Source organism: Netta rufina, assembly GCF_964035555.1.
Source record: "Netta rufina genome assembly, chromosome: 34".
Classification (NCBI taxonomy): Eukaryota; Metazoa; Chordata; class Aves; order Anseriformes; family Anatidae; genus Netta; species Netta rufina.
The window spans coordinates 529,160-550,120 of record NC_140158.1 but is presented as its reverse complement, the minus strand read 5'-3'; the positions used below and the strand labels follow the sequence as shown (position 1 = coordinate 550,120).

The 20,961-nt window shown below is 40.7% G+C and overlaps 1 pseudogene across 1 annotated transcript; it reads left to right on the top strand.

Annotated features, from left to right (window-relative positions):
• Positions 1 to 265: 265 nt before the first annotated feature.
• Positions 266 to 20,759, top strand: LOC311220555 (ubiquitin carboxyl-terminal hydrolase 42-like; annotated as a pseudogene). The gene is made up of 14 exons: positions 266 to 494; positions 1,236 to 1,451; positions 8,625 to 8,703; positions 8,863 to 8,965; positions 9,170 to 9,237; positions 9,394 to 9,458; positions 9,990 to 10,072; positions 10,991 to 11,102; positions 11,474 to 11,614; positions 11,809 to 11,909; positions 12,373 to 12,514; positions 13,194 to 13,901; positions 14,281 to 14,369; positions 20,645 to 20,759. The product of its transcript is annotated as a ubiquitin carboxyl-terminal hydrolase 42-like (transcript).
• The last annotated feature ends 202 nt before the right edge of the window (positions 20,760 to 20,961 follow it).

The following is a 20,961-nucleotide window of genomic DNA, read 5'->3' as shown; positions in this document are numbered from 1 at the left end:
TTAAAATCCTACGGAAGGGAAAGAAATGGCATCAGCCACTAGTTCTGCAGAAGCTAAAAGTAATACTGATAGAGTTTAGATGGAAATTTTCACTTTGTGTGTTTAGTTTGGGGATTCTTTTTAAATCATTCATACAAGCGATTTAGTTCTTAAGGCTGTTTCTTTGAGATTAAGTGGCAGGACTTCTGCTACTCTTTTCTTCTTGGAATGCTTCTTGATATTCTTACGTCAACCAGAACTTCTGTCTCTGTCGCAGATGTGAACAATGACCGTAGCTAAGAAGCCCAAATCTTCAAAGCCTAAAAAGCCCTCTTCAAGGCGGTCTGGCAAATCCAAGAAACCAAGTACTAAAATACTGATGTCACGCACCGCAAACTGGGGCCGGATACTGCCTGCAGAAGATTCAAGCCAAGCCTCTGTGGCCCAAGGACGTGGAGGTGCTATTTACTGTAGATCATCTGAAAAATCTAAGGCTTTTGCCCCAAGAGATCTAAGTAAGTGTGCATTTTATCCTGCCTCCATTTTCTTCAAAGCAAAAGTAGAAAATGCAGTTCTTACTTGTTGCACTGATAGAGAAGGGGACTACGGTGAACAAAGACTTCAAAAGCGAATCCCCTAAGGCAACTGAAGTGACTGATGTTACAGAAATTAATTTTGATATATTTACAGTCAACAGAGAAATATGGGGAGCTTTTTGTAATGCACAGATTCCTCCATGTCTTTTCTGTTTTGCAAAGAAAAGTGTTTGATGGTTGCTATTCACAGCTTCCATTCTTCACAGGTTTTTTGAAGGATAACATTGCTCAGGAAAAAATCTGGTATCTGTAGGGGTACCGTCATTCCTAGTTCCTAGTTTTTACGTTTTTACCGTATAATTTCAAGTCTAAGTTTGTGGTTTAAGTTATAATAAGGAAAAAAACAGTAGTTGAGTTAATCAGTTAAAGATTATAGACGGAGAGGAACTTGGCATTAGGTGCTACAAACAGAATGGCAGTTAGCCTTGCCTTAGAAAAATTAAAATGGTTGACTAAAGTTGTTTTGTTTTTTTTTTTTCCCCAAAACATTGTGTTGACCAGCCAATTTGAATTTGGTGGTATTAAAGCTGTCTGCAATAAGTTTTTCTGGTTTGGATTGTAGCTAGCTCCTCTAGGTGCTCCTGCAGAATAGTATTTTTTTAAATACCTTTCTTAGAAACAAACAAACAAAATCTCTTTTTAAATTTAACTTTCTTGCAGTCATTAATGATGGAATTGCTCCGCCACAGAGCATTCTTTTTTCACCTGAGAAGATTTGTATGGATTGGCAAGAAACACAAAGTGTTGGAGTTGGCCTGTACAATCTTGGCAACACGTTTTCTTAATGCTACTCTACAGTGTTTGACTTACACACCCCCACTTGCCAATTACATGCTTTCTCTTGAGCACAGCCAGTCATGTGAGTACTTCCTAACAGTATTTTGAATCTGTTGGATAGCTCTGAAGGTGAAAGAACAGCAGTGATTCTGTGAGATAAACTTATTTGCCTGATTTTACCTGTAGAAGCTGGCTTTGAGCACTGTATTAGCAGTGGGCTCCGAATAGCATATGGAGTGCAATTAATGCACCATGTTTTATTTATTTAGTTATTTGTTTGTTTGTTTATTAAAGGATCATTTATTGCTTCATGGGAATAATGAAGTGCATTGGACAGTAATGCATTTAGTAGTAATTTTGGAGAGTAATACATTTTGCAGCCTGTGGAGTTCACATTCCTGTCAGCCTTTACAAATGCGACTTTGCAGTAGTCTTTTAGATTTCTCATCACAAAATGCATTTGAATACAGGCTTAGTGGATATTTTTATTCTGTAAAGTTGTGTGAAATGAAATGTTACAAGACTGTTGGGACATTGGCATCTTGGGAGAATAGAATGTAGCAAGGAGAGGGATATTGTATCTATAGTTTAAATTGTACTTAGATGTTTGTAGTTATGGATATTTCGCTGGACTGGGATGCTTTGTTCTTTCACTCTTCAAGTCGTGAACAAGATTTTTGCATGATGTGCACGATGGTGTGGTGTAAATGCCTGAAGTAACTAGGAAAATAAAACTAACATTCACATTTTTAAGGAAAAGGTACAGCATTGAAGAGGCTTTCAGGGTAGGGCATAACTGCTTTATCTGAGCGTTCCCTAGGCTCCCAGCCTTAGATGCTATCGCGCTGGGGAAACTTGGTGTGCTAGCTCTAAGGAACAGCACGGAGCATAGAGTGGAGTGGAGACACCACGGCTAGGCTCTGTAATCAGATGGGACCTCGACTGTTCTTGTGCACAAAGCTGCACTTTTTGCCACCCTAAGCCAAAGACCTGTCATGTTTTGACAAATGCTGTACCCTAGTGTACTTTTTGCTCATTATAATATCATTATAATACCAAAACACACCTCCATCCCAAAAGCTACCCGCCTCCAAGGTGCGACCACCCCTCACTGAGCATGCGCTCTGAATTCCTCGGAGCCTATTGCTTTAAACGGAGACGGGAAAACTTTACACCAATCATAACTAAGATATGCTTGACTAGAGCCACTCAAGCTCCACCTAAAAGATAGAAAATAATATAAATTGGCCCAAGAGAGAGGGGATGTTAGGGAAGATACCACCGTCAGGGGAGATACCATCCCGAGGACAACATCCTTAGGACCTCCTGACTCCTGGGATCAGTCGACGGGCTGAGCCTCTCTTCCCCCCCCCATCGGGACGCCTTTGGGTGAGATCTGAATACTTGCTTATAAATCTCTATAGAGTCTCTGATCCTTTTTAACGCGTTTATTTCTAGGCTGCACACCTGTGACACCTGTAAACACCTATAACCTCTGTAACATCTGTAACATCTATAAACATCTATAACACCTGTAACATCTGTGACACCTACAACACCTATAACACCTGTGTATTTTATGCATACTAGCTTGCTTTTGCAGACAGTCACTATCGCCGGCAATCCAAAAGAACCTGATTATCTGTTGCTGTAATAAACCATACTTGATTGCATTGTGATAACTCTCATTGAGTGCAACAAGGGTGAGGGTGGTTATCCGTGATAGTTCAGTGTTCTGAATCTAACCAGACCCCCAGGCGGTTAATGCATTTTTGGTGAATGTCCGAACGGACCCCCAGATGGTTAATGCGTTTTTGGTGAATGTCTGAACGGACCCCCAGGCCGTTAATGCGTTTTTGGTGAATGTCTGACTGGACCCCCAGACGGTTAATGTGTTTTTGGTGAATGTCCGACTGGTTCAGTATCCTGAATCTGACCGGGCCCGTAACGGTTAATCAGCTACACCCCTTAACGCGACAGTAAAATTGGCGTAGTCGGCAGGATTGCTATGGATAAACGTCTGCAAAAATACAAATGTGCCCCTTCCCAGGCAGGGAAGGAGTTTTCCCAAAAGTTTTGGAAAGATGAGGAGAAAGTGGTAGAGTGCATTGAGCATTGTCAGGCTTCACGAAAGATTGGTCAAAGAAAGGGTAAAGGTGCAATTTGTGCTGTGTTAGGAGCCTGTTTGTCTTGTGCTCGGCAAAAAGCTAAGGAAACTCCTGCTCCCAAACTAATCTCTGATGCGGAACATACAGCTTTGAAATCAGAGATTGACGTGTTGAAGTCATCATTGGCCTTTGAAAGGGAGACGGGAAAAACATTAGGAATCAGAGTGGATAAACTTTTGGATGAAAATAATAAACTTTCCATTGAGAATGACAAACTTGTGACTGAAAATGATAAACTTGTGAGTGAGAATAATCATCTTAAACAATTGCTGGAGAGGGTTAGTCATCTGTTAAATAAAGTACAGCCTTGCGCTCCGGTCAAGCAGATTCGTGGAGTGCTGCATAGTGCAGAACCTGAAAGCTGGGACAGTGATTTCTGGTCTGACAGTGATGATGGTGTTGAAGAGATTTCTGATTCTGAACCTCAATCGATTTCCTTGAGACCTTTGGTTAAGACTGAGACTACTGTTGATGATAATGATGAAATCTGTACTACTGTGCAACCGATTCCGTTGTCACCAGCAGAGTTGGTTAAAATCTCAAGGCAGTCAGGGGAATCAGAAGTTGAACATGTGTGTCGAGTTTCTCTTAAAGGAGGAGATCGAATGATGTTGTGTAAGGAAGAAGTAGGAGGCTTTTGGAGACCTGGAGTATTTTTAACCACCACACCAGGAGCTGACTTGGCTGTAGCAGTACAGAAAGCAGCCTGCATTCAGGCGATATATGAAAGAGATAAATTAAGGAATTCCCCAATGTTAGCTCCTATTGACCCAGTTCAATTAACCCCTCTCATCCGTGGACTCCCTGATTGTCTTAAGATGTTTGTAGAAAACACCCAAGATCACATACTAGCTGCTTGTAGGGATGATGATAGTGGTTGTAGGCGAAATCCTAACTCCCCTATTCCCACCTGGAGTGAATTGGTACAAGACATAGATAAATACGGATGCCAAATAGGCTGGATTAATTCATCCAGTGTTAAATCCCAAGACCACTCTCGGCGAGTCCGCCAAATCCACACTAAAAATCCCAGATATCCCAAATTCAAAGAGAGGTTCAAACCTAATAGGGAACAGAGTGAGTTGTGGTGTCGGAGCAATTCAATGGCTCTCTAAAGAACACTCTGATCCTATCATTGCCATTCCTGTTGAACCCCCAAAAATATTGGTAAATTTTCTTATTGATACCAGGACCCAAATGTCAGTAATTACACATGAGACAGCACAAACCCTGAGCATAACACCTGGTCAACGCAGGGTTAAATTCACGGGAATCAATGGTGTGGAAAAACAATGCCCCACTACAAAAATTTCACTCTGGTTGCCAGAGGAACAAAAATTAACCAGGATAGAAGTATTAGTTGGTGCTGCATATACTATTTTAGGATTTGACATACTGCATGGTTGCATGTGGAAACTCCCTGATGGAACTGCGTGGAGTTTCGCAACACTTCAAAGGGATTCAGGCACCATGAGACTGAGCCTGTTACAAACATCCATACCCTTATCCCCTGCTAAAATCATTCAGCAGCAGTATTTACAGGGATTGACGGGGTGGTAACAGAATTGGAAAAAAGAGACATTATTAAAAGGACCCATTCACCTTATAATTCACCAGTGTGGCCAGTAAAGGAACCAACCAGGCAATGGCATTTTACAGTGGATTACAGACAGTTGAATGCTAACACTACACCTTTGACTGCCGCAGTTCCAAACATGGCAGAGATAGTGAAAGCCCTCTGTGTATCTAACAGTAGTAATAGTGCTAACTACTCCCAAATATTTCTATGCATGGGAAATCAAAGATTGCTATTTCACCCTCTTTCTAACCCTGCCGGTTGAATACAACCGAGCATATTTTATTTTCTTTTGTGTTCACAGGAACCCTGAGCAAACTGTATATGGACAGCTGGAAGATGACGAATCAACAGTTTAGATTAATAATGCCATGCTTTACCCTGACCTTGATGCAATTACAGACCTTAAAGGAAACTTAGCTACTGTGGCTGTGCATGGAGCTGAGGTGTTTCACCATGGCATTTAACCATGTATTGTCACAGTATAGCATAGTCACTGGAACATCTCAAAACAAAAAGGACCTAAATCTCTCTACTTTAGTTCTACCTGGAAACAAAATATTTTCAAAAGATGAATGGAGTTGGAATGATTCTCTAAGAATGGCTGAACTTTAAGACAAATTGGTTGTCGAATAACTAATGGACCCACTTATAATCGGCTGACTGAAATTATAATTGTGTACTGTCTTTGGGGTTACAGAGGCACAGAAATATTATTTGAATTCATGGTTAATACAGAAACATCATCAACTACAAAGGATAAGAAGCCTCTGCCTCCACAGATACTTGAAAATGAACCGACTCAGCCTCCCATTGGTCTAACTCCTTCCATCTTCAATACAGGCCCTTACATAATTCAACAACAAATTCTCTTTGACCCTAGTTGGTCCCTAAAAGAGGGCCACGGGATGCAACTGGGTTATTGGGGACAGGATTAGGTATATTAAATAGCATTGATGCTGAGGTTTTAATGAGTAGAGTAACTGCTACTACAGATGACCTAAGGAAACTGGAACAACCAATAAAATCATCCTTATTGGCTTTAGGAGCAAATCAATGGCTTCTATATCATCAATTAATTGTACATGCTCTTGGAAAAAGCCAAGGCAATACCTCCCTTGCCTTGAGCTGTATCCAAGCACAGTTATGGATACAATCTGTAGCAGCAGCTATTATTAGAGAGGGAGAAGGAGGAACTTTGCCCACTGAAATTCAAAAATTGATTTGGGATAATGCTTCAGAATTTGAAAAAGAATTTCAAGCATAGTGGCAATTAGTCAACTTTACCCATTATGCAGAAAATGATAAAATTGTTGCCTTTATACTTACTATGAGTAATGCCACCGTATACAATGTATATCCAATCATTGCATTAGGACTCAATCATAATGGAACTATACTTTATCCTAAAGGGCATAAAGTATGGGCCCATCAAAAGGGAGGAAAGTGGCAAACAATTGATGTAAATGCATGTATTGTGCATGAACAAAAAGGTTTCATCTGTGAAAGTAACACGCTGGAATCCCGAGACATTTGTCTTGACATTGAGAAAAATATTTGCCACTTTGAGATACATCCGAATGAAACCCTTGAAACTGTATATTGGGAAAGGTTGTGTTTGCATGAGAACTCATTGTGATTCTATAGTCGTAGATAATGCAGTGGTAGATATCAGTAATCACTCTAATGTTTGTGTTTGCAATTTTACCAAAATTCTAGGATGTGATTTTAAATACTCAGCTCCTGTCACTTCTTATCAACTTATTGCATCTAATTATATTCTACTTCATGAACTGCTGCCTACTCCTATTGGAATGAACCTTACCTTGGTGAAGAAATTGCTGGTACATGAGGACCTGAAGCAGCTGATGACACAGGTCCGAGAAAATGGACAAAAGACTCTGATTACTGTCCATCATGATGCACAGGAAATACATCGAGTGATGGAAAGAGTGCAGAGAGATGAGAGGCACCGTTGGTGGGACACTTTGTTTGGATGGTCGCCAGCTGCCAAGGGAATCTTCAACAAGATGCTTCACCCTGTTATTGTTCTGCTAATACTCACTGTATTATGTTTTATACTGACAATTAGTTTGTGTGTTAAACTCTGGTTTATGATGAAATGCTTAGCATCTCTACACAATGTACATACACTCGATAAACCTCAATCCGAGAATGTATGTGATATCCCCGACATATTCCAACTGTTGTGAAGCTTGAGTGACTATAGTCACGGGGTGGATTATGTGGTGTAAATGCCTGAAGTAACTAGGAAAATAAAACTAACATTCACATTTTTAAGGAAAAGGTACAGCATTGAAGAGGCTTTCAGGGTAGGGCATAACTGCTTTATCTGAGCGTTCCCTAGGCTCCCAGCCTTAGATGCTATCGCGCTGGGGAAACTTGGTGTGCTAGCTCTAAGGAACAGCACGGAGCATAGAGTGGAGTGGAGACACCACGGCTAGGCTCTGTAATCAGATGGGACCTCGACTGTTCTTGTGCACAAAGCTGCACTTTTTGCCACCCTAAGCCAAAGACCTGTCATGTTTTGACAAATGCTGTACCCTAGTGTACTTTTTGCTCATTATAATATCATTATAATACCAAAACACACCTCCATCCCAAAAGCTACCCGCCTCCAAGGTGCGACCACCCCTCACTGAGCATGCGCTCTGAATTCCTCGGAGCCTATTGCTTTAAACGGAGACGGGAAAACTTTACACCAATCATAACTAAGATATGCTTGACTAGAGCCACTCAAGCTCCACCTAAAAGATAGAAAATAATATAAATTGGCCCAAGAGAGAGGGGATGTTAGGGAAGATACCACCGTCAGGGGAGATACCATCCCGAGGACAACATCCTTAGGACCTCCTGACTCCTGGGATCAGTCGACGGGCTGAGCCTCTCTTCCCCCCCCCATCGGGACGCCTTTGGGTGAGATCTGAATACTTGCTTATAAATCTCTATAGAGTCTCTGATCCTTTTTAACGCGTTTATTTCTAGGCTGCACACCTGTGACACCTGTAAACACCTATAACCTCTGTAACATCTGTAACATCTATAAACATCTATAACACCTGTAACATCTGTGACACCTACAACACCTATAACACCTGTGTATTTTATGCATACTAGCTTGCTTTTGCAGACAGTCACTATCGCCGGCAATCCAAAAGAACCTGATTATCTGTTGCTGTAATAAACCATACTTGATTGCATTGTGATAACTCTCATTGAGTGCAACAAGGGTGAGGGTGGTTATCCGTGATAGTTCAGTGTTCTGAATCTAACCAGACCCCCAGGCGGTTAATGCATTTTTGGTGAATGTCCGAACGGACCCCCAGATGGTTAATGCGTTTTTGGTGAATGTCTGAACGGACCCCCAGGCCGTTAATGCGTTTTTGGTGAATGTCTGACTGGACCCCCAGACGGTTAATGTGTTTTTGGTGAATGTCCGACTGGTTCAGTATCCTGAATCTGACCGGGCCCGTAACGGTTAATCAGCTACACCCCTTAACGCGACAGATGGAGACTCACATTAACCAGGCCCTGCGTTGCACTGTTGATGCCATCGAGCCTACGCATGTTATCAGTAATCTCAGTCGTAAGTGGCTTCAGATGTGTTTCTTTTCGATAGCTTGTAATCTTCAAATAATTATTTGATGTGTATAAGTGGTTTTAACACTCAAATGAAGAGAGATTTTAGAAATACAAGAATGATTTCATTTTTAAATGAGGTCAATACTATCATCTTCTTATTTAGGAATAGGACAACATTTCCGTTTTGGCAGTCAAGAAGACGCACACGAGTTCTTGCGCTATACTGTTGATGCTATGCAGGAAGCGTGCTTGAACGGAAGCACCGAGTAAGCATAAACAAGTTCACTTTCATACATTCTCTAGCACCTTCTAGTCCTTTATTTACTCTCAGAAATGATCTCTAGCACTTTTTAGTGCCTTATTTACTATCAGCAACGAAAGTCTACATCATCCTTGGTTTTCATCAAACTCTTTGAAGAGTTAACTCTGTGCCTTAAATCTTCTGAGGTCTGATTATAATTTATTTCCAGATTGGACAGATCTTCTCAAGCTACCACCATCATTCATCAAATATTTGGAGGACTTCTAAGATCGAGAGGTACTTGAAAAAATATTCCTGTCCTTAGAACTGATCTGTGTCTTTTGTCGGTAGTAAAGCAGTCTGTAGTTTGTCTAAAGTAGTATCTGTCAACAACTTGAATTTGGACAGTTAGTCTCCTTCACATAATGTTAAGCATTTATATTTTGCTTCCAGTGAAGTGCTTGAAAGCAGTTTCGGATACGTATGAGGCATTTCTTGATATCACTTTGGATATAAAGGTAAGATGTTTTCTAAATATAATTCATGATGTTTAAGTACATGCATAACTTTCTAAATTAAACTTGTTTAACTTAAAAAACCAAACCACATATAATGTTAAAACATAAGAGCTTGGTGGTGCTAAGGAAGTGGATTGGACTTTGTCCTTCCGTGGAACCCATGTAAATAGTCTCCACATTTGCATTGGGTTTAAGGGGAAAGAATTCTCTTTCTGCAAAAATGATAATGCTGTCATACTTCTTTGTTGTTCTACCTCAATATACATCTAATTGTTAGACTGATGAATTTGTCCCCAGTATTGATGACAAAGCACACTATAGATGCTGTCTAGGCTACTGGAAAAGTATTTGTTCCAAAGTCAAATGCCTTCCAGGTGAGGTCAATGCTGAGCATGCTCTTTCTGCCTCCTTCTTCACAGTGCTCCTAGTAGATCGCTTGAGTATGTTAGTAAGATTCTCTTATAAACTACTAGTATGTCTGTGGAATTCTGAATTACGGTGACTTTACGCTCTTCTTTCTCGCTGCTCTAGGCGGTTTCGTCTGTTACCAGAGCTCTGGAACTCTTTGTGAAACCTGAAGAGCTGGATGGAGAGAATTGCTATAAATGTAGCGAGTAAGATTTTGACGGATTAGGTCTTAATCCTAGATGTCAGTTTTCTATGTTGCATGACTCTGTTGGACTACCTCTAAACTTTGGATCTACTTACAAGTTTTGTGGAAGTTTATAAAAGACTTGGATTTTTGTTTCTTTGGAGGGGGGAAGTCTTGTTCATAGGCATTCCCTATGGGTTTGCAATTCTCTGGCTTGTATTTTGCCATCAGAATTCAAAAAGAGCTACCTTTGTTCTTTCTATTTATTAGCTCTCGACAGTACTTTTCTTGATGTAAACTGCCCAGTTTCCGTTGTTCTCTGGGCTAGTGGCTAATTTTCACTGCTTACACCGTAGGTCCTACCTTGGAGAGGGCAATGTGTCAAACTGAACTATTTTGTTTCAAAGGATGGCAGATGGTTTCAGTGTCTTTGCAGACAAGCTCAGTACATGAAGACTTCCTACTGTTAAATGTCTCCCTCCTGTAGAATGACCATGTGCTTCTGTTGTATTTTTGATGTTGATAGTCGACCTATGTTGGAGATTATTTGCAATTTCTAGTCCTGGGGACCAAGGCTCTCTCGTTCCGCTTTCAGTATTTGTATTTCCCTTGAAAGCTGAAAGAATGTATCCAGGACTGGAGTTCAAATAGCCACTTTTGTAGACCAAGAAATGGTACCTTGCCATCCAACCTGGTCATACCCTTTCGTGAGAGATTCCTGTTCCCGCTATGCTCTGAGTTGTTGGGAAAATTTACCTTCTTCTCTGTATTAACAAACCTGACACGCAGTGCATGGGTTTATGAAAAGAAAAAAGACCAACCTATTATGCAAGTAAATATCATTCAAATAGCATAGGCATGCGTGAGACATTAAAAGGAGTTTGTTTTGGGGGCGAAAAAAGAAGATGCCTTCAAACACTTATCTCTGCTTGTTTTTAAGGTGTAAAAAGATGGTTCCTGCGTCCAAGAGATTTACCATACACCGTTCTTCCAAGGTTCTCACAATATCACTGAAAAGATTTGCAGATTTCACAGGTGGAAAGATCAACAAGGTATATTTACCACTGTAATGCAACTATATCATTGTGTAATGGGACATCCCCCAAAGCTGAAAGTTGTTAATATTTTCAGACAATAATTGTAGACTAACGACTATGGCTTATTCTTAATATCAGTAAAGTTCCCGCTTGACAAGAAGCATATGCTTTCCTCTGAGAAGGCTGATTCATCAGGAAACAGTTCTCTGCAACTTCTAGTCTTAAACTTTGTTTATGGGAAGACTTATTTGTAGTGAATCAAGAAATATATTCTAGAAATATATTCTAGAAATAAATTCTAGTCTATGTTTTTTGGAAGTGTTTTTCTCTGGCTAGTCCACGAAGTACTCTGGGATAATTTTTCTGTCTTCTTGGTGTCTCTTTAGGAGGTGAAATATCTGGAGTATTTGGACCTGAGAGCCTACATATCGCAGTCAATGGGAGAACCAGTGCTCTATGCCTTATATGTGGTGCTGGTACATCACGGTGTCAGCTGTCACTCAGGACACTATATATGCTATGTAAAGGTAGAAGTCAACAGCATTTCTAACAGGGTAAAGGTTGTGCTGGCAAACCAATTAAAGCATGACTAGCAGCTACTGTTTCTAGGGAAAAAGATTTCATTATATTTTTATTTGACATGTGTGTATTTTGTTCCTATCCGTGATTTCATTTGGAAAACGTGCAATTCACCTAAAGAAATCGTTGTCTTTATTTGCAGGCTGGTAATGGACTTTGGTATCAGATGAATGATGCTAAAGTAGTGCGTACTGACATTAAAAGAGTTCTTGGTCAGCAAGCTTACATACTTTTTTATATCAGGTAATAACAAATCTTAAAATGTGTTCAGAAGAGATTTACTTTCCTGTCATTGATATTTTTCTGTTTTGCAAGTGTTTTTCTTGCTATCCCGGGAGAAGATTATTATTTGTCTAATTCAGTTCTGTCTAACCTGAAATTCTCTGTGTCGTTTATTATCTTTTGTTGCTTGGCCTTAAACTGCAGCACTTGTGTAAATTGCTATCTATGTGTTATCTGTAGCTGGCTAATTTAGAGAAGGAGAGAAATGAAGGTCATCTGTGGTGTGAGAATGAATTATTGCTCTGCAAGTGATAGTCTTAGTAGGAAGACTGTTCTCTACTTTTCAGTTTTTAGTCTTGGCAAAGCCTTCTGTAGAGAAGGCTTCCATATCGTATGACCTGTTCCTCTAAAATTATAGGATGGGATTTAATCCAAGAGTAGGCTGAAAGAAAAACTAAACTACGATCACTGCTCTTTTCTGAAGGCGCTATGATTTGACACTTGGAGAACGTGCGTTTTACTTGCCAGCACCATCTTATCCCTGTTCATTCCCTCCTGGTCAGCAGGGGGCTAATAGTAAGCAGGCTGGATTTATGGGACCACGACTTCTTCCTCATATGATTAAGGTAATTCAGGGAAGCGGTAGGGCAGATAACGGCACCAAACTGCTAGTGGGTTTGGGGTTTGGTGTGGGGTTTTTTGTTTGGTTTTCGGCATCTTAGTTTTGTTTTCCTTCCCACGCTGCAGCTTTCTTCACAGCCCTCATGCTACAGCCAGAGTCATTCAAACAGTGGTTACTGCTAAATTGTGCAGCCATGCGACTCTATTACTTTATACTCCAAGACAGCTTTCTAAAGCACAGAGAGCTACGCTCTTTGACAATTTAAGCAGAGTGTACTAATCCTCAAATCATTTAAAAGAGGACTTGTTTTTCCTATCCTCGTCACTTTAGCTAAGACAGGGAAAACTAATTGTCGTATTCCTGAGCACCAGAACAATTACTTCAGGCTTTTCAGGGTATGTTTAAAGGGGAAAATAAATATACTTGGGAATAGCAGCAGGTAATGTTAAGTTGCTTGGCTGGTTTTCAAAGATGATGTTAATTTGATACCAATCTGCAGTAAACCAAAAGCAGGAATTGAATACGCTTATTGGACTTGCATTTATCCTTAAAGGGCAGTGTGTTTTTCTTTTTAGGTGTTAAGACCATTTGTAGAAACACTCAGTAGGAGAGTTTTGTGTTTCAAAATGTTACATGCAGTGTTTGTGTTAATCCATCTTGCAATTTCTTCTTTTTAAATACAGAATTCAAGCCGTTTAAATGGAAATGGATCCATAAAAGAGGACGCAAAGACCACTGGTGTCACCCTAAAAAGGCCATCTTCAGCACCACCAATGGCCTGTGTTCAAAACCAGGCAATTACCAGGCCTTCAATTACTGATACGTCGAGAAAACAGAAGATCACCATCAGTATTCACAATAAATTGCCTGCTCGTCAGACTGTGTCACAGCCTGACTGTCTTAGCAGTGCTGTGGAGGATGAAGATCTCTACCAGGCTGTTCCTTCATCCACAATTACAAATTTGGTAATGCAAATGAAGCAAATGCAAACAAACAAAAAAGTTTCTGATGAAATTTTTGTGGAGCCAACAGTGAATGAAAATCCTAAACTCAGCTCTGATAACACAGTCCCTTATGGTGCAGAATCTTCAGGAAAATCTGAGGAGGAGTCAAAGGGCTTATTTCAAAGGAATTGCAATGCAATGTCCTCTAATGGAATTTTGGTTGGAAAGGTAGTCCGTACATTGCAGCATTCCGATTCTTCCTGTCAGAATGCTGACAAAGGAAGATCCCAGCATGAGCTGCCAAAAACAGATTCACTAAATGGTGCTATTAGGTTAGTTAATGAATCTAAAGAAAACGGACTGAAACTTGATGATTCCACTTGCCGAGTTGAACCTGTTAAACCTTCTGAGATGTTCTTTTCTAAAACAAATGGATTGCTTGAAACATAGATTTGCTCCATCGAGAATTTCTCACCTACGATGTATTCGGGAGTGTTTATTGTGTTCCTAATTCAGGTGAAATACTGAGAAAACACAGCACAAATGTGATCGTAAGACTTTGTGGTATTATCCCCTTAGAATTTGCAGACCTGAGCTTACATTAGAACTTGTCAACTTAAGCTCAGCTGAGATAAAAATTCCTAAGTTTCATAAAGTAGATTTTGGGGGGTGAGTTGGGGTTATCTTTGAAGTGTAGATAATGCATACAACTCACAGCGGTCTTGCTTACCATTTAATGGAGAAATTCTGACAAGAGTAGTCCTCAGTACTACTACAAATAGTATTTTTTTGTCTGCTGACTTGTGTGTTTTAATTGCAATTGCAGATGCCTGGAGCTATGCCTTCAGTCAATCGAGAAGTCATCACGGAGTCCCTCACAGCCAGCCAGCTGAACAGCTTGTCAGAGGAAATGAGGTAAAATGAGCACAGTCTGATTAAGACAAGACTTTATGGAAGTTCGTTGCAGTTTTATCTGTCTACTAATAGTATTTAATGGAAGGATTTAATTTAGTACAATTCCATACTGTGTGTCCAGTGTCACGAACAGAACTAATGATCAGCACTGAGCATATCACTCTGATGCAGGTTGGTGCCTCAAGGAGAACTTGTGTTCCTTTATAGAATGTTTTTCCGTTTTTCTCCACTGTCTGGAGAAACATTGGCTGTTCCCCGCTCGCCCCTATGCCTTTTTTCTCAGAGCAGCAGGTGGAAGGAGACAGATGCGTTTGCTTTTTTAGTGCAATGGCTTCAGAAGCAAGAGGGGAAAAAACACTTTCTCTGGGAGCTGAAGAAGGTGTCCTAATCACAGGAGAGGTTTCTAAATGGCATATCTTTGCGAGCGTTCCTGTAGTCCGGAGGTTTTTGTTTGTTTGTTTGCCTTTGGAAGGTTTTACTCTTAATAATCACGTCCTTCAGCAGAAGTGAGAAATGGGTTTTTATTTTATGCAGTGTTGCGGACCCTCCGAAATCTCCTGGGAATGATGAATACCTCGCCCAGTACCAATGTGATGACCGTGGAGACAAGGAGAAACCAAGAAGATCAAAAGAACGTGACCTCATTTCAAAAGAAAATGTTTTGTACGGCAAAGAGTCTTGTGAGCCTGGTGAGAAATTGCGGCAAACTTCCTCTCTCAAGTCTGACACTGAATGTAGCTCTAAAAACCTTTCCTCCTTAGCTATTGCAGATAGACGCCAAGATACAAAGGACAAGACTAAAACCACTGAGAAAGAGCATTACCGAAGAAAGAGGGAACATGCTCCTAGTGAAGAGAAGGAGAGTCAAAAAGCAGATCCTTCCAGCAAGAGGAGGTGTTCTCAGAGCGTGGAATTTGTTGAGCAAAAGAGTCACAAGCAGGAGTACTGGGAGGGAAGCAGGTACAGATCTTTCCCTCGTGAAAGAAACAGCCCTGAGAATGGCAGAAGAGCAGTCAAATATTCAAAGTACAGATCTGGCAGCGGAGGAAGATCAGAACAAGGTAGCAATAGGTACTACCGATCCAAAGGGGAAAGAAGTTGGAGCAGAGAAAGATACTATCGAGACGAAGCACGGAGATGGGAAAGATGTAGCTATTACAAGGATTACTATTCACCTCATGCGACAGGAGACAGTAGAGAGAGAAAGTTCTCTCACGGCGATTCAGCCTTTGACAGATCGACTGCAACTTACTACAGCAGGTCACATAAGCATTATCATTACAAAAGCGGATGGCCTCACGGTTCCCTCTTGAGAGAGGAAGATGTACGTCGCTTTAGCACACCCCGAGCAGACTCATTCTCAGCAACATTCCAGAAGACATTCTCGTGAAAGACATGCGCTTCCACCTGTGTCAGCTCATTTGGAGAACTGTTGCCAGAAAAATGAAACAGAAGGAAACAGAAAAAGAAAATATACCCGTGCAGAAGGTAGTGATAGTGAAATAGAAAGGAAAGACAGAAAGATAGAAAAGGAGCTTGTAGGTGGTGAAAAAAATGCAAAAATATCACAAGTTCTGGAAGAAACAGAAGTCTAAGGATAAAGATGGAGAGAAGGATTCCAAGTAAGCAAGGATTCCAGCATACTCCGCATTTTTTATCCTAATTCTTTTCTGGGTGCTTCTCATGTCTTCCTTTTATTTATTTATTTATTTATTTATTTATTTATTTATTTATTTTCTGGTAGTTTCTAAGTTATTTAGATAGCATCAGCTGGCTGGGATCATGTTGTTAGGTTGATCAGTGAAGATAGGAAAGCTCTTGCTAAATTGTGTCAGAGCACTAGCTTTGGACCACATAGTTCGAATCACATCCGTACACCATTCCAGATTAGGTTAAAAGATTTTTTCTGCTTGCACGTATTCCAGAGCTAGCCGTTGTTAATGATCTGTGTACAAACCAGGACCTATGGTCCTTCAATCTGATGGCTTAAGTTTGCTGCATCTAAAGTAAGTTGTGTGTGCACAAAGCACCACAAAATAGCTGACATGCTGCAAATCATCACCTGTGGTAAAATAAATCAAGTTTCATATAGGCAACAAGTGCCACATCTTTTTTTCCCTTTTTAACTTGCATGTTTCTTTCAGACTTCATGATTTGTGTTTCTGTGCGCTCCACTTTGACAATGCCAATCGCAAGCGTAAGAAAAAGAAGAAAAAGAAGAAGAAAAAGAAGAAAAAGGAGAAACACCAGGAAAGTGAAAGGCTCCTTGGAACACTTAGATCCTCGTTTCCAGAAGATAACGCGGGAGAAGAAGGAAGAATCCCATCCTCCAGATGGCTCTTCATGTGAGTAATGCAGAAGTGAGAGCAGTAAACAACCTTACAAGGGAGGGAAGACTTCCAGTGCAGGCGAAAGCAAGAAATACAGCTCCATCGCATCCAACGACTATACTAAAGGTAAGCGGCCGCAGCGTGTTTGAGGAATTCCTTTTATATTAATCTCGAGATTATTTCAAACAGTCTTGAAGTGCTTGATGACTTAACAGTCTGCAGATTTATTATCAAATCAAAAAAAAACCCGACTTGGTAGACTATTTTTTTCCCAGTTTTGAATGACCACTAGGAAAGAAGGCCTGAAATAAAGAGGTTAAAGGCAAATGGTTTTCATTTGGTTTGATGATGAAGTGGCAAACAAGAGGAAGAGTTGCAAGCTCCCTTCTTAAATTCAGTCCAGCCAAGTAGGAAAAGTAAATGTGGACAGCTGTATCTTGGCAAAGAAGATAGTAGGGAGCAAGGAGGTTTAGCAGTCAAGATGGAAGGTGATGCCATGAGGCTTAGAGGCTAGTAATGTTCTAATGAATCACAGCCTTCCTAAAAAAAACCTGCCTGAATAATTCATGTGAATAACATACTACCTTCAGCTATTTCAGCTTCTTGCTGTACAGCTGAATGCCTTTTACGTAATGTTTGGAGAAGTAAAATCTCGGAAGAGGTTTTCATATCTTTTGCCCAGTTTGGATGATGAAGTAAATTGCCAGAGTCAGTAGATTCTGGCACTGACAAGTTTCTTCAAGCTTAAGAGCAAGTGCAATTGTTTCCAAGCATTTTTCTTTTCTGAGACAGGGAGCACCAGAAGTTGTCATCTTAAAATACGACATGGAGGGGAGGCTGGTTGTTCACACTTTCTTGCCAACATTCATGCAATCTGTCCCATTATCAAGAACAAAATTAGGGACTGAACGGAGGTCTTTCAATTTCCAGTGTTGCAAAAATGGACTTTTTACTATACTAATGTCAAAAGAATCCTGATTGTACTAGACTGGAAGTATCTCTTCTAGCTGAAAAATCAGGAAGAGCACAGAAGAAAATGCCTCTGCTCTACTGCTCTTCGGGCTTCAGTGAATTCTCTGGCCAGCAGATGGCGAACTCGTTCTCTCTAAACCAGTCCAAAGTAGAGGAAGAAAGTAAACGTCTTGCATGCATTACACAAGTGCAGGGCATGGGGATCCCTGGGCTATATACGTGAAAGAGATGTTCGTTGAGAAATACAGCAGTACCCACGCCACTTGGATACACTGCTTGCAAGGTAAGCAGGATAGGAGGGCTGTGCAAAGCAATTCTGTTAAATTGAGGAATTCAAGTATTTCGTCAAGCCTAAAGATACTAATTAGTTTCCTTTTGGGGAAGGTCAGTCTTTCAAAGCAAAGAAAAAATGTCTCTTAAGCAGGATTTTCTGAATGGTGGAATCTAATCTGAAAAAAGACCACTTCCACACATTAATTATTTGCTAGTTTATTATTTTTAATTTTCTACTGTATTGAACCTCTCAAAGAAGCTAGGGACAGACTAGGAACAACGGAGGACTTGTTAGAGTGCCTTTTCAACCGGAATCATGTTCCTTTGAATAAATGAACAAGGATAGCTAGTGACAATTTGTGATTTAAGGAAATTGCAGATACGTGAGAGAAAGAGCAGCATTAAAGCAGTTAAATTCCTGCATTCCTAAGTGCTCTCTCTAGCAAGTTTCTGAACGCTTCTGTTCTGTGGCTAGGATTTGGTCAGCTTTGATCACTAGTAAACCAAGGATGCCGTCCAGTCAAACCTTCAAATGACTGTAACTTACCTAAGGTCAACCATTTGCTATCAAAGCAGGTAGCTTTGTCCTACTATTCTGTACAGCTCACCAATTTTAGCATAGAATTCAAATGTAGTCCGTTTAATGGGAGGGCTTTGGAAGCCGCCTTCTCAAGTCAGTTCAGCCCTGTAGTCAGAGAGCAGATCAATCCGTGTACAGGGTTGTGACTTCTCTCTTTGGAAAGAAAACCAGTGAGCCAGACAGTTCCATGTAGACTGTCACAGCAGGGAATGACATTTCTTCCCTTTGTCTTTCAGATGCAGAGCTTACTGCTGGAAGCCTTCAATACTCAGACTAAACCTACCATCAAATCCGACAACCTTTTTACCATCGAAACGCAACAACTTCTTACCGTCAAACCCAACAACGTCTTACGACTTCTTACCATCAAAAACCCAACAACTTCTTACAATTTCTTACCGTCAATCCCAACATCTTCTTACCGTCAAAACCGACTGCCTTTTACAGTCAAAACCGACTGCCTTTTACCTTCACAACCGACGATGCAACCTCATCATGTTATAAATGAAGTCTCAACTCCCTCTGAATTTAGTAACATAAAAGAATATTTATAAAAGGCAAGTAAACAGATCTGGATGCGTGGGGAGTCTATGCTCTACCACCACGCGCACCCAACTATCAAACTTTCCAAATATATAGAGGACATTGCTGTTACATATTTACAAGAAACCCAAGTACGCCTATACATATGGATATCCTATCCCCGCTTCATATTAGAATTCTCTTTGTGGTGGTCCTTGTGGGTGAAAGGCTCACGGTTTCCCCATCACCATTAGCAACCTTTTGTTCCAGACTGCAGGAGCGGCTTCGACTGTCTTCCTCTTCTTCTGCACATGCTCTGCCCACCACAAGGTTCCCAAAAGCAACAAAACGGGATTGCTTTTCCCGCGTTTCATTAACCCTTGAAACCACACTAATAATATTATTATCATATAACATAAAACAATAAATGTTAACAGTTCTAACCAGCAACCCCCCCAGCAACTTCTGTGCCTTGTGCCTTAACAGAGGGGAAAACAAGCAACCCCAGACAGCAGGGCGTTGCTTCAATACCCCTTCTTTATTTCCTCTAACCACTTTACATTCCTGATGACCTCACCGTTAAGAGTCTGATGTTATCACCAACCAGGAGGCTTTCCGACCCCCATTGCCACGTTCCCAAATCTCCCCCTTCTTTATTAATATCAGCCATTTTTCTGACACAAATTACCACTCCATATATAACAATCCCTCCTCTTCTTTTGAATGTCATTAATTCGTGTCTTGGCTTTGAATTTGGCCAAGGCCAATTGAACCATAAAAGAATGCTTTCACAATATTCTCTGTAAGATTTATAAACAAGTTTTTAGCAATGGTTGGAATCCCATAGTTAGCTCGTGTTTCAGTTTCATGATTCCTCAGGGTGTATAATAATTGTACTTTTCCCAATTAACCCTCCTTCATTATTAGCTCTTACCTCTATCCGCCATTGATAGGGGACCTCTTTCGGCTTGTAACTGGTTATCTTATTGCTTTCATTACATTGAGCATGCTCTGGTTTCCATAGCATAGGTTTAACAGGCATAGTAGTGTTTGTTCCTGAATTCTTCCCCTCCGGGTGTTAACAATACATTCACTACAATTCTGAGACCAATAGCATGTAATTAGGAGAGGTCCGGTAAAGGCCATGTTACCCGGTGGTTATTACCCTAAGGGGTTGCAGCCCTTGGTAAACCTTCTTGAGCCGCAGTACTGGTCCCTTCTCCGGTCTTGCCCTCTCCCTGATGCTTCTTAGGAAATGGTCCAGACTTACACATGCAATGGTTCTTCTATTTGCGTTCAACTTTTCCACGAGTTATTGGGGGCTCGATTCAAAGCAGATAACCAATCATCTAGGTAAATTTTCCCACCTATTATTTTAAATTTTTCAGGTAATTCAAGATGTTGTGGGTATCTCTACTGGAGGTGGCACTCCCCCTATGGGATTTTGGGGTCCCCAAATCCTTCTATTAGGGCCTTTATATGAGTTTCCAATGATTGCTAATATTCTAATCAGTACAAGATTTAATATACATACAATTAGCATCCAAAGGGTAGCTATGCCCTGATATGCTTCAAGTTCTTTTAAGCTTAACTTTCAGATCTCCAGAAGTAGACTCAACCTTCCAGGTTCCTGTTACGGGTCCCTTTAGTCGTGATGCATGTGTCCACCCCTCTTCCACCGTTCTTCTAGCCGTCTCTTTCGTAGTTCAGTAAAGTCCACCTGTATTCTCTCAAATGGTCGATATGCAATTCGTCTTCCTCCAGCAGGTGCTTGCCTAATCACCTTCTTATTCACCTTTTGACATGTTAAGCATCCTTGGACGGTTTGTTTGGCTATCTCATATATTCCTACAGACCCATAAAATTTTAGAAATTGATCACTCAATGCTTTTGTTCCCCAGTGGGTTTGTAGGTG